The sequence below is a fragment of the Xenopus tropicalis genome, chromosome 1 (assembly GCF_000004195.4).
Source record: "Xenopus tropicalis strain Nigerian chromosome 1, UCB_Xtro_10.0, whole genome shotgun sequence".
NCBI classification, from domain to species: domain Eukaryota; kingdom Metazoa; phylum Chordata; class Amphibia; order Anura; family Pipidae; genus Xenopus; species Xenopus tropicalis.
In genome coordinates, this window is record NC_030677.2 from 190,968,492 (window position 1) to 190,981,035 (window position 12,544).

Sequence of the window (12,544 nt, forward strand, 5' to 3'; positions counted from 1 at the left end):
TAATTAAACAAAAATGGGAAAAATACCTGTAATCCAGTTGAGCCTCTACTTTGAATTACCAAAGAAAAACTAGGGAGTTGTACTGTTGTAACTGATTTTCACTAAAATAAAGCCATCAATGATCTTCAAGTACAATTGAACAAAATACTCACAACAAGGGTTCTCCTAAGTGAAATCCACATACTGCAATGAGACATAATACAATTCACATCATAGGCACTCCTGCAATAATGTGTGGGTCTTTTTCTATGGTTGGGTGATGGGAGTCTTGGTTCAAATGGGCATCATTGTTGGTGTGTTGGTTGCCAAAAACGTCGAGTTCCTTATCAGCACTGTTCACCAAGGGAAACTGTATCTCTAGCCTCTGGGAGCTTCTCAGACAAACAAGAGGGCCAGTGTCTTGCACCACATGGGTAATGATGGACTTTGGAGAGGGGGAAGGAAACAGAGAACAGAACATATCAGTTCTACATTAACAAAACACTTAAAAATTAGGAGAACAAAAATTAACGGAGAACAATATTATAAAAAGCAATCAATAATATTCTTTTAGAATGCAGCCTCACAGTTTGGGAACCACTGTTCTAAAGGGCTGTGCAATACAAGTCAAAATGTTTTTACCCATGGCAGCCAATCAAAGGTTTGCTCTCAAACAGGTGACCATGACCAGTAACTGCTACCTGCTGGTGCCACCTGGTTGCTACGGTTACTAGACCTGGCGCAAACTTATATTGCATTACCTATAAAGAGTTTTGTAGAACATCGCATTGTCATGGAAACTACACATGGAAACATATTTTTATTTCCAAGACCTTTTTTGTTAGTGGATGAATTTACAACTTGCATGCTGCACATTCCCAATAAATGAACCCCGCTTACTAAACAGATTTGTATGAAAGGGCCATGTAGCATATGGTGTGGAAAAATGCATGACACTATGATAGGTCCTAGTGCAGGAAACAGATGAAGGGAAACAGTGCAAACAAATTCATTTGGGAAACTGATAAAATTACTGAAATCCTTGTAAAAACAGTGGACATATGGACAATAAAAACATTGTCCTTAATCTCATGGCGAGCATGGAATTACCACCTGTAAGGGAAAACACATTTTGGCTATGTTAAAGCATCATGAATAACAACATTGGACACATTGTTATTACAGAATATCAGAAATAAATATAGATCTACTGTTTATGAAAAATATAACAAGGAATTTAAATTTATTTTTCTGATTCAAGCTTGTTTTTCAGTTTCAGTGTTTCTCAGTTCTTTTGTTTTTCTATTTTTTATGTTATATTCATTGTGTTTCATTTTTTAAGCTGCACACTGGGAGTGAATTTGCATTAGCATAAACACTGTTCCTATAAAGTATTTTGCACCATGGCTTTAGCTCATTGATCCCCAACCAGTGACTCAGAAGCAACATGTTGCTCTCAGGGCCCCCAAACCAGGTAGTTATTTTTTAATTCCTGACTTGTGGGCAAGTTTTGGTTAAATAAAAACAAGATTTACTACCAAATAAAGCCCCCTGTAAGCTGATAGGGTGCATAGAGGCTCCCTAATATCCAATCTTAGCCCTTATTAGGCACCTCTATGAACTTTTATGATGCTTGTGTTGCTCTCCAAGTCTTTTTACATTTGACTGTGGCTCCTGAGAGAGAAAGGTTGGGGACCCCTGCTCTAATGGTTTGAAATTACATAAGGTCTCCGTTTACCACAATATCTTGTAACAGGAGAGAGGTAAAGTCCGGCAGCAACCTATTCCACCAAAGAGGAGTCCTACCATGAATATTTTAGATCCCATGATCTTTTCAGTGTTGGATCACATCTGGTCCTTCAACACAAGCTAATCTCCCTGCAAAGATAGCACATCTTCAATGATTGCTCTATGGAAATGCCCCTTAATGAAGGACATCAACCAAGAGTTTCACAAAGGGTCACTCGAGTAAAATGAATTCTCCCTTGTGTTTACAAAATTTTACACCATTATGTGCACACCCACAGTCACACATTCAAAGCTTTTAGTTTGGAAAATAGTAAACCTCTGAGCAACATTACCCCTAATTATTTGTTGGGTGTGCACACAAAAATTATCCTTTGTGAGAAAAGTGGTCCAAGCCAATATACAATTATATGTGCACACTGTTTCAAGGTATTTTCTGGAGTTAAGTAGCCATGGAAAAATAGCTGCTACTAGTAGCTCTGTGTGTCATCAGCCTAAGGCTGCATCCCATGAAATTGGTTTACAACTATTAAAAGTAATGGATCAACCTAATTGCCACATGAACAGGCAGCATTTTCTAATATCCATTAAGACAGAGATAACTCCAGCTGATACGTGACCAGTTCTGGACTATTTATTTGTTGCAGAAGCATCCCAAGAATGTCTGCAGAAATGTCAATGAGCAGGGCATCATTTAAAACCATTAGTACGTCAGAACATTTATGCATTCTTTGGCATGCAGATTGTTTTTAGAATCATTACAATAATGTCCAGTTCCTGAAGAAAAGTTGTGTGTCCATTAAAATAATAGCTAATACCTGATAATGGACCTAATAATGGGGCCTTGTTAGGTTCAGTAAGCCTTGCTCTTACACATGCACAAGTTAAATGGTTTTAAAAAAACATGCTTATTGGGTGTATCACAGGTCCATAAATCCATAAATACAAAATATACAAGATGATGCCAAAGGCATAAAAATAGTACTGTAATAGATAACAGGGCTTATTTGCGAACCCAAGCGCAGTGTGCAAAGTGCAAAAAAACCTGAAATCAGCAATTTTGATGCACTCTGTGTTTGGGTGTGATAGACTCAGGCCACTTGGCAAATAGACTCAGGCCACTGGTCTCCCTTTCAGAGTGCTGAGACCTATGGCTTCCTTCACTAAGACTGCTGAAGGGCAGAACAGGTGGGAAGGTAGATGTTCTACCTGCCCCTAACTTGTTCGCCATTCTGAAGTGCAAGGTAGAAGCAGAAGAATGCGCAGCCCCCAGGGAAGGTAGTAAAGACAGGCCTCAGCTGCATCTTCTGATGCTGTTCTATTTATGGAGAGCCGGATTTTTGCAGAGAACAACAACCCCGGGGGGGGGGGGGGGGGGGGGTGCAGTGTGGGGTACACCCTTGCTCCTCTTGGTGTTCTTGAACTTTTGTACTCCGGGGTTGTAAACTACCCCTTTTTGGGGCAACATGTTTAAAGAGTGCATTCTTCAATTCAGTGGTTTAAATGCTGTCCTTGATGTACGTTATCATCCCTGGTTTAGAGGAAGGATGGCCTTTTTGCTGATATGTAACTATGCAAAATTTCACTTATAATGTTGTTTCTCTTTTAAATTTAGTTTCTGTATATATAAAATATATTTGTTTCTTACCTTTCCACCTGCCATTGTTCATAAATTTTATGAAGACAAATAGAGAAAAAGCAAAGCTCTCTCAGTGGCATTTGCAAAAACTCTGTGACAGATCTACACGTATTGTTTACTTTTGTCAGTGGAAGCCTGGCGCTTATTTTCACTCTATGGTGCTCTACAGAGACACTAACAATCGCTTATGTGACAACACATCCTTAAGTACCTCACGTCTAGACAGAGTAAATACATAGTAACTATCAATATCTATAAATCCACAGACAGCACTTAATGTACAGTGTAAGTGTTTCCAACCTGTTTGAGGAGTTAAGATTTAGGGCCTAGCTGGCAGGCCCAGACTGGAAATCTGTATATTCTGGCAAATGTCAGAAGGGCTACTGTAGGCTGCTAAAGGCCATCACTTTAATATATTGGGTATGCTGGGGGCTGTCCTCTGTGTACAAAAAATGCCAGGTCCTATTTTAAATCTCAGTCCTTTGATCTTTGTATAAATATATGCAGTTAAGAACAATAACTGACTCTCAACAGAGTTCTGGGGCATTTACTAAGTGAGTAACTTAAAACTAAGATCAACTTTGACCTTCAAAAACCAGGGGCATGTCCAAAATTTTATACATAATGTCCCAGCTCTCATTAAGCTACTGGGATAGAAAAAAGTTTTTAAAAACATTTTTAACCTTGGTTAACTGAATTCCTTCTTAGTGATTAGCTTACAGCTTTACTAAAGGTAATAAAATAATAAGGATGGTATAATTTTGAATGCAAAGACATGTTTGTCTCTCATGCAACCTGGCAACATTTATTCTAATGCTGTTCACACCAATAAGCACCCACCAGAATGCCCAAAACTACCCCATTGCTTTTGCAACTGCCTGCAGGTGATTCCCACGGAAGGCGCTTTGTGCTAAAGTTTTGCATTAGAATAGCTCAATTGCCCTCTGTGCCATGGGTCCATAAGTTACTGGTTGATTCTGCAAACATTTTTATGAAATGATGTATATGGTACTAGACCTTTATATATTTTTACATAAAACTGCAGGCAATTGCACATTGAAATGGGTATGAGTTTGATATGGTTTTTAATTTGAAAAACGTAACTTAAATAAGGTTTTATGTTATTTATACATGACACTTACACTTTAAAAACAGAGCCCTATACAATGGATGTACTATATTGCTGTCTAATTGATTGTTGATGTAAAGTATTTTGATTGGGTCTGCGTAATTAAGGTAGAGGTTTTCCTCTTTTATAAGTTTTTAAGTATTATGGTGCCTCACTCCCTATGATAAAGTCCTGGAGGGTATGAAATGTGTAAAGCACAGTATTATAGGGTCTTTATGAATGTCTATTTAATACAGGGCAGCTTAAGGTACTGGCGGGCCCTGGTCAAAATTTAATTGGTGGGTCTCTACTGCCCCAACAAATTTGTGATAGAATAAGCCTCAAGCACGTGATGTTCAATATAGTAAAGCAGGCAATGAAAAAATGGTCTGCCCTTACTAAGTTACTTAGTTAAGTAGACTTGATCCACAGGTGTGCTGCCCTAGACCAGCAGCCCTGGGAGCAGAAAAATGACAAAATATATGACAAAAGAGAAATAAGTTAACATAACTATAACCTCTCCTCTGCGTAGAGCTTCTGGTTGATCATAATGAGTGGTCTGCCATCTCTGCAGGATGCTTCTGCCAAAAGTTATTCCACAAGAAAAGTGGACTGGTGGGCCCCCTATCCTGGTGGGCCCTGGGCAAATACCCCTTTTGCCTATTTATTAAAAGGCCTTGTTTTAATGTGCTGTTTTGAATAGGTTTTTCTAATTTTATAAAGTATTTTGTTAACTACAGGTTATCTTTTTTGATTGTTTTGTTTCATTTGTCATTTGTACTAAATATTATATTATATATCAGTAACTTTAATAACATTGTTATTCAATAAGTAGGAAATCTGCATCAAAATGTCACAAACTTTCTTGGTCTCTTGTGGGTGCTATGCTCTGGAAACATTTTCTCTTTGTTGTCTACAAGGCATATTTTTTGCCCCATTTTAGAATAGTAAAGATAAAGAGTATAGTACAGTTTATATTCTTTATCATTATGCACATTCCAATGCATTTCAGGGATGTGAAACTACAGCCATAGTAATGAAACCAAAAGATGTTTAACTTTTCAATGAATACCATTTCATGAAAAAAAGTATATCTTTGACATACACATTCTATGGCCTTAGGTCAGTATTTACCTCTACAATTAACTAGAGTCCCCCATCTAGTGCCAAAGAAAATCTCATTTTGTTATTGGAATAAATGACAGATAAAGATAAAGCCGAGTATCAGTGTTCACAGGACATTTAAACAATGGAAATATGGGGATGGTATTTTCCCTGTCATTCCCTAAAGAATTTATATTGAATACAATAAGCAACACTACTGCTGGCAAGTTTGCAATGTGTGGCTTTAAGCCATAAAACCTACAGTATCTAGCATAATAAGATATTTATTATATTGCCTAAAGTTATTAAATCTTCAGTTGTACTAAAATATGCTCATTTCTTTAAAAAAAAAAAAAAATAAAGAACAGTGGGATGTACAATAATGCTATGTGGAACCAAAACAGTACATACGGTACTTAGATTCTGTTTTTTATAGTCTGTTTCTCGGTTTTTAAAGCTATTTATAAACAGAGCAGTGTGTTATCGCTGGCAAACCGAAAGTGCATGTGCGAACAGAATGGAGTTACTATGCATTGCCATGTATGGACATTCATACGGGAAACTTCCTGAGGCAGGAAGAGTGGGAAGTAAGCCCAGTATGGACTCTCTCATCTGCTGCTATTTATTCTTTAAATAGTAAATACCATGTAAGAATGTCATGCCATAAAGTTTAATGCTGCATTATACACTGTTGAGGACAAAATTTCAAACAGGTTTTCAAAAGCTTATGTGTACACTTCCTCAGATGTCTCCTGGCGTCAAAATAGGGAACTCAACAGCATCTTCTACTACAAAATCCAATATGCCAGGAACAAAGACAACCACTTTAAGCATGATAGCCTCTAGACCCATGGTTCTCAACCTTCCTAATGCCGCGACCCTTTAATACAGTTCCTCATGTTGTGGTGACCCCCAATCATAAAATTATTCCATAAATATAAATAAATAAATATGTGTTTTCCAATGGTCTTAGGTGACCCCTGTGAAAGTGTCGTTCGACCCCCAAAGGGGTCCCGACCCACAGGTTGAGAACCGCTACTCTAGACTCAAAGTTAGGCACCCACTTTAGTATATAACTTATTAAAGCTGGAACTTTATTCTGAGTGACTAAAAGATGTGATAAATATAGTGAATTCATTGTTTTATGAATTTCTGATAACACTCATTTAATAATGGGACCCTATATAAAGTGTTTGGCTAGGCACTCACTACCACTAATGGGCACCAAGTTTTGTGACTCCATTGGTAGAGCAGAAAAAATGTATAAATACAATAAAACCAGTTTATTTTTAATTATTAATCAATAAAATAATTTAAATTGTTTGTATCAGCTTCCAGTCACTTTCCATAGGCAGGTCTTTATATCTGCCTATACAGGTATGGGACCCATTATCCAGAATGCTCAGGACCTGGGGTTTTCTGTATTAGGGATCTTTCTGTAATTTGGATCCCCTACCTTAAATCTACTAAAAAAATTATTCAACCTAGTAGGATGGTTTTGGCTCTAATAAGGATTAATTATATCTTTGTTGGGATGGAGTACAAGGTACTGTTTTATTATTACAGAGAAAAAGGAAACCATTTTTAAAAATGTGAATTATTTGATTAAAATAGAATCTATGGGAGATGACCTTTCTGTAATTCAGAACTTTCTGGATAATGGGTTTCCGGATAAGGGGTCCGATATCTTTTATGTATTTGTATTGGATGGTCTCTTTCCATGAGTTGGCCTCCATTTCTTCAGGCTGTTTGCACTGGTCAGCAATCCATGGCAACCAATCCAATTTTTTCATTCACAGATCTTCCTGTACCCATGTGATCAAAGCAAAATACTAACAGGTTGCTATAGATATCTGCACAGGTGCAAATTTGCCTGGTGTTAATAAATAAAATGTGGCCTCTGGGGTTAAGGAACCAACTACAGGCTACAGAGACCTCTATAGTAAGCTTGGCATCAACTCACCAATGCGCTCCTCAACAGACAGATAGATATCTTGCATATTTTCTGCCAGATTTTGGTTGGGCAGGCCCTTCCTAGGGCCCCATACATGGATCAATAAGCTGCTATCTTGGTCTGGCGTTCAGTGCTGAGTTGGCAGTTTTTATTGGCCCATGTATGGCCTACTCTACCCGTAATTATCTGTGCAAAACCAACCTTAGTGCTGGAGGGCCAAACAGAATATTAGAACAGCCACAGGACTAGACCAACTAGAATAATAATTCAGGAGTAAACAGAGTCAACCGCAAAAGGAACAGAAACTATATTTGCACAAGCACATCTGATTCTGAAACATACTTCATGTGTCATGCTGGTTGTTGTCTGGTTTCGGATATTAGCTTGTACTGGGATAGAGCATTTCCCATTGAGCCAGAATGCTGATCAAACATCCAGTGTGGGAACCTTCCAAACATGTCACTGTGACAGGTGACCAGATTTTATTGAGCATGCCAACTGGCATAGTACTCACAGATGTCTCCAGCTCCATGATATTCCTGAGAAAGAATGAATGAAAGTCAAAGCAAATGGCTTGTATATATTAAATGATGAACTTCTGTGTTTTTTTATGTAGCCTGCTGATCTACATAGATAATATGAAGAACCACACTTTTAGAATCCCTGGGGGTTGGGGCGAAGTGTCTGTTTCTAGGCAACTAAACCCAATGACAATGGAATGTGAAACAACCCAGATTATTGTGACATTGGCAAACATGCAGAATACAATGATACTTAGAATGTCTATGGCATTCACCTAGTAACCCGAGGTCAGAATTCAGAGTAAACTGTTTGGCTCATGCAGAGATCAATGAACCGTTGCAGGGGGGAAAAGCTTTAAGTTCCAAATCATTTTAGTTTTGCCTGCAAAGATTCATTTAGTTTTGTTTGTTTAAAGGAGTTCTACAAGGCTTCTTCTCATTGATAGCTGGTTTCTCACATTTGCCTACAAGCACTTTGTGCACATCCTACATTATTAATATGCAATATACTCCACCACACTGAATGCATGGAATGCCTGTGCCTAAATCATTGTATTTGCCATTGAGAATATATCTTCAAGAGCATCAAGGCAAGCCAGTTGTATAGGCAACACAAAATTAGTACAGTAAAACGAATGGGTGTGTAAGGTGGGTTCAGCCATGGCCACCATGAGGCATCCCTGGGCCCTATACTATTAAGTTAGCAGGGCCCTACCCCCTATGGGGGCCCCAATTATTAACCTATTGGTCACAGGGGTCCTGTCATCAAGTAGAATGGCCCTAATGTGAGAAAATACATGTGGAAACATGGCCATGCCCATGAGCCATCTCAGTTATCCCCATTATTCTGAAACACCACCCACAATCCACCCAAACCCTACACACTCTTCCAGAAGCTCCACCCTAGAGTAACTGCACATGAATCACAATTTTACATCTTTTGGGGCCTCTTCTGCTATGGGGCCCCTAACTGCAGTACCCCTTGTATGCCCCTCACAGGGGCCCTGGGTTCATCGATTAGCACTCCTACCTTGTAGCACTGGCGTCCCCAAGTCTGTGTGGGCTTTCTAACTAAATGAATGTTACTCTAGTCTGAAAATAATATCTGTAAAGCATTCATCTAATGTTTGGGCACTATATAAATAAAGGACAGGAAAGAGTTGGCATCCTGGCAGAGGTCATGAATGGGCCACAAAGGCTCTCACTAAAGTCAGGGGGTGGGAAGGTCAGAGCAACAGGTCGAACAGAAACAAGAACATATGAGTGCTACATTGATTGAGCAACATGATTGTAGAAGGAAAAAGTTAAATAAGGCATGAAATACCCTACATGGATATAGGTCAGGTCAGTAATGCAATCCTGTCTTAATGATATTTAATTAGAGATTCTCATATAATATTCTGTTGTCACTCTTGGTAGCCTCATTTACCCTGAGTGGTCTAGGTAACAATTGGGCACTTGTTAACCTCTTAACGTGTGTGTTTTAACAGCTGAGAGGAAAGCTGATCAGCTCCAGTTGGTATAATCAGTCAGTTTCTCATAGCCTATAGGAATATGTAGACTCCGTATCTGACTCTTTTTTTTATTTCCACCTCTGTTCAAACCCTGAAAGTATATACAGCTAATATATTCAAAGATTCTCTTATTTGGCCATGCTGCTGCCCGAGTGGACCTTTGACTTGGAGCCTTCCTGGCTGACATAGAAGTTCAGCCACTGGATCACAGATGAGTCTTATCAATGTGGTTGCCATCCACATTTACAGACTGCTGCTGTTCTGGATCTACTCGATATATTACTGTAAATACAGTATATTAAGAACAAATGAAAAGGTCAGAATGGATATTAGTAAGAGTGAAAGAATGTGTTGGTCCATGATTAAGAGCTTCTTGAACATGAAATGCTCAAGGCAAATTTCTTTTTTTACTACTTTTTTAGTTTTTTTTTTATGGCTGTTGTGGATTGACTTTTTAGTGTCTGTAAGAATAATTTTGGTCTCCTACATGAACCTTAATATATAAAGTCCAACATTAATTTCTACTTGTGTACTGGCAATATACAGTAACTTTGGGTGACAGATGGAGAAAAATTAAGTTTTTATGTTATTGCTTGTTAAAAGCAGACAAACATATATCAAGTTCTCATTACAACCTGCTCACCAGTCCACTGACTTACAGGGTAAGGTCATAAAAGACACATGGTCTAGTGGTCTATAGCACAGCTGACTAGTAAATTCTACCTACTGGTTGTAATATATTGCCAGACCCAAACCACCTTGTGTTATATTATCCATTTAAAGTGTGACATTACAAAAAAAATGCAGCCCCAGAATCAATCTTTCTCTCTTTGCTCAATCTCTTTGTGATTATGGGGATCACACAGCTACTCATACTGATCACTGACCTAGTGACTGAAGAGGTTATTTCCTTGGAGATGTGCTGTGTGAGCCTGGGGCACCTTTGCATTGTATAGCAGCAAAAAAAGCTGTCTTTTTGGGGAAGGTCCAAATAAAAGCAATTACCTTGGGCTTCACCCATCACGACCCCTGCAGAGCTGTAGTTATAGGTAAAGAATGATGGCAACAACAAGATAATGGGGAGGGCAACAAAACACACACCTTAATTCTCAATTGCTAGCATATTAAAAACTTCAAATGGGTTAAGGCTATTGCATTCTAGTAAAAAAGACAATCACTGACTAAAATCACATTGTTCTATTAATCTCAATGAGGTTGTAATGTATTGACTGTATTAGAAAATCACAGAAAAACTCACTCAAACAACTTGTCTGAATACTTCATATACCTATACCCCCACCTCCAATGACTTCTTAGAATCTCCAAAGGTGACAGTTTTTCATTTGTATTTTCATGATTTTTTCTAAAAATATTAAGGTAAAAAAATCTTAAATATATATATTGCCTTTTTTTCCATGATTTTGTTGGACTCAGAAAAAGCTATTTTGAATTTTGCCACATGGTGACAACTGGACGATTGTAGGCCAAGATGGCTTCTGTGGGGCTAGATGGCAACAGCAGGGCGAAAGAGAGACAGCAGTGTAAAGGTCCCCATACATGGGCCGATTGTAGCTGCCGATATCGGTCCCTAGGGGCAGAAACGACGGCCATACCCAACAGATATCTGTCCTGAAATTGGCCAGATATCGATCGGGCAGGTTAAAAGATTCAGTCGGATCGGGGACCGCATCGGCTCGTTGATGCTGTCCCCGAACCGACTGCCCCATTGCCGCCATTATAAATCGAATTAGCCTACATGTTCCCTGATATCGCCCACCCATAGGTGGGGATATCGGGTGAAGATCCGCTCGCTTGCCGACCTCGCCAAGCATGCAAATCTTCACGTGTATGGGCACCATAAGAGGGCAATAGCAAAGTAAGAGGTCATTAGCAAGCAAGATAGAGACCAGTAGGGCAATATGGTGAGGGCTGAGCAAGATGGCAACATGTGGCCTTACAGCTGTTTTTTGGCTTTTCATTTGCCGTTTCATTTGCTGTTAACAGCAGCTGGATAGCCCTACCATTGCTAAAGATGCCCCTGTTCTTTTGCTGCTTTGACTTAGTCCACTAGCCCTAATGGCCCCCCTTGAACTGACAGCGTGAAGGTCATATGCACCACAGTATTGATATTAATAATCAGCCCTTAGTTGGACACTTCTTTTATGGTACTAAAATGAGTGACTTCTCTTACACGAGAGATCAGATAGCAAAGTCTCAGAAGATTAGAATCACATTTATAACCATCAGCAGGAAGGCAACTTCAAACTGCTTTGTTTCCATATTACCAGATGTTCTTCCTGTGTGATATATTTAACTGTGTTTCATAAAAACCAACGAGTAGAAAACAAAATCTGTTTCTTGGCCCTACAGTAAAGATATCATTTTAGAAGCACCATTCATAAGATAATTGTTTCCATACAGTGTTATTATTTTCTTTTTCTTTTTTGCAGGAAAGAGATGCAATTTATACGCGGTCAAAGTTTATCTAAAAAATCTGCAAGGCCTGGGCTCAGAAAACAGGGGCCAAGAAAAGCATCATTTTGCTTGAGAAATATTTTTTGTACAAATTCACATTTAAAAACCCTATGTAATCTAATTATAGCTCTGTTAGCATCTGCCCATTGGTCCAAAGGAAGACAGAAGCCATACGTCAGCTTGGTAGCCATTTCAAATATGGCTTGATTTTCACTGGATTGTACTACAGAGACCTTATCCGCACACCCTAGTACTCCAAAATTATATGCCCGGTGCACACTGCTGGAGGGATCGGCACCCTCCAAAACCAGTACAACCACAAAAAAAGCAAATGGCACTCAGGGCTATAAACAAGGGAAAAACCCTTAAAATTTTATTGCGGAGGTGCAACGTTTCGGGGCGACGTGACCCCTTTATCAAGCATGATTCTCATTGGAGGATTTCTTGCATTTTAATGCAGTCGCTGGCCCTGGAGATTTGGGGAAAAGTTTAGGAAAAATGTAA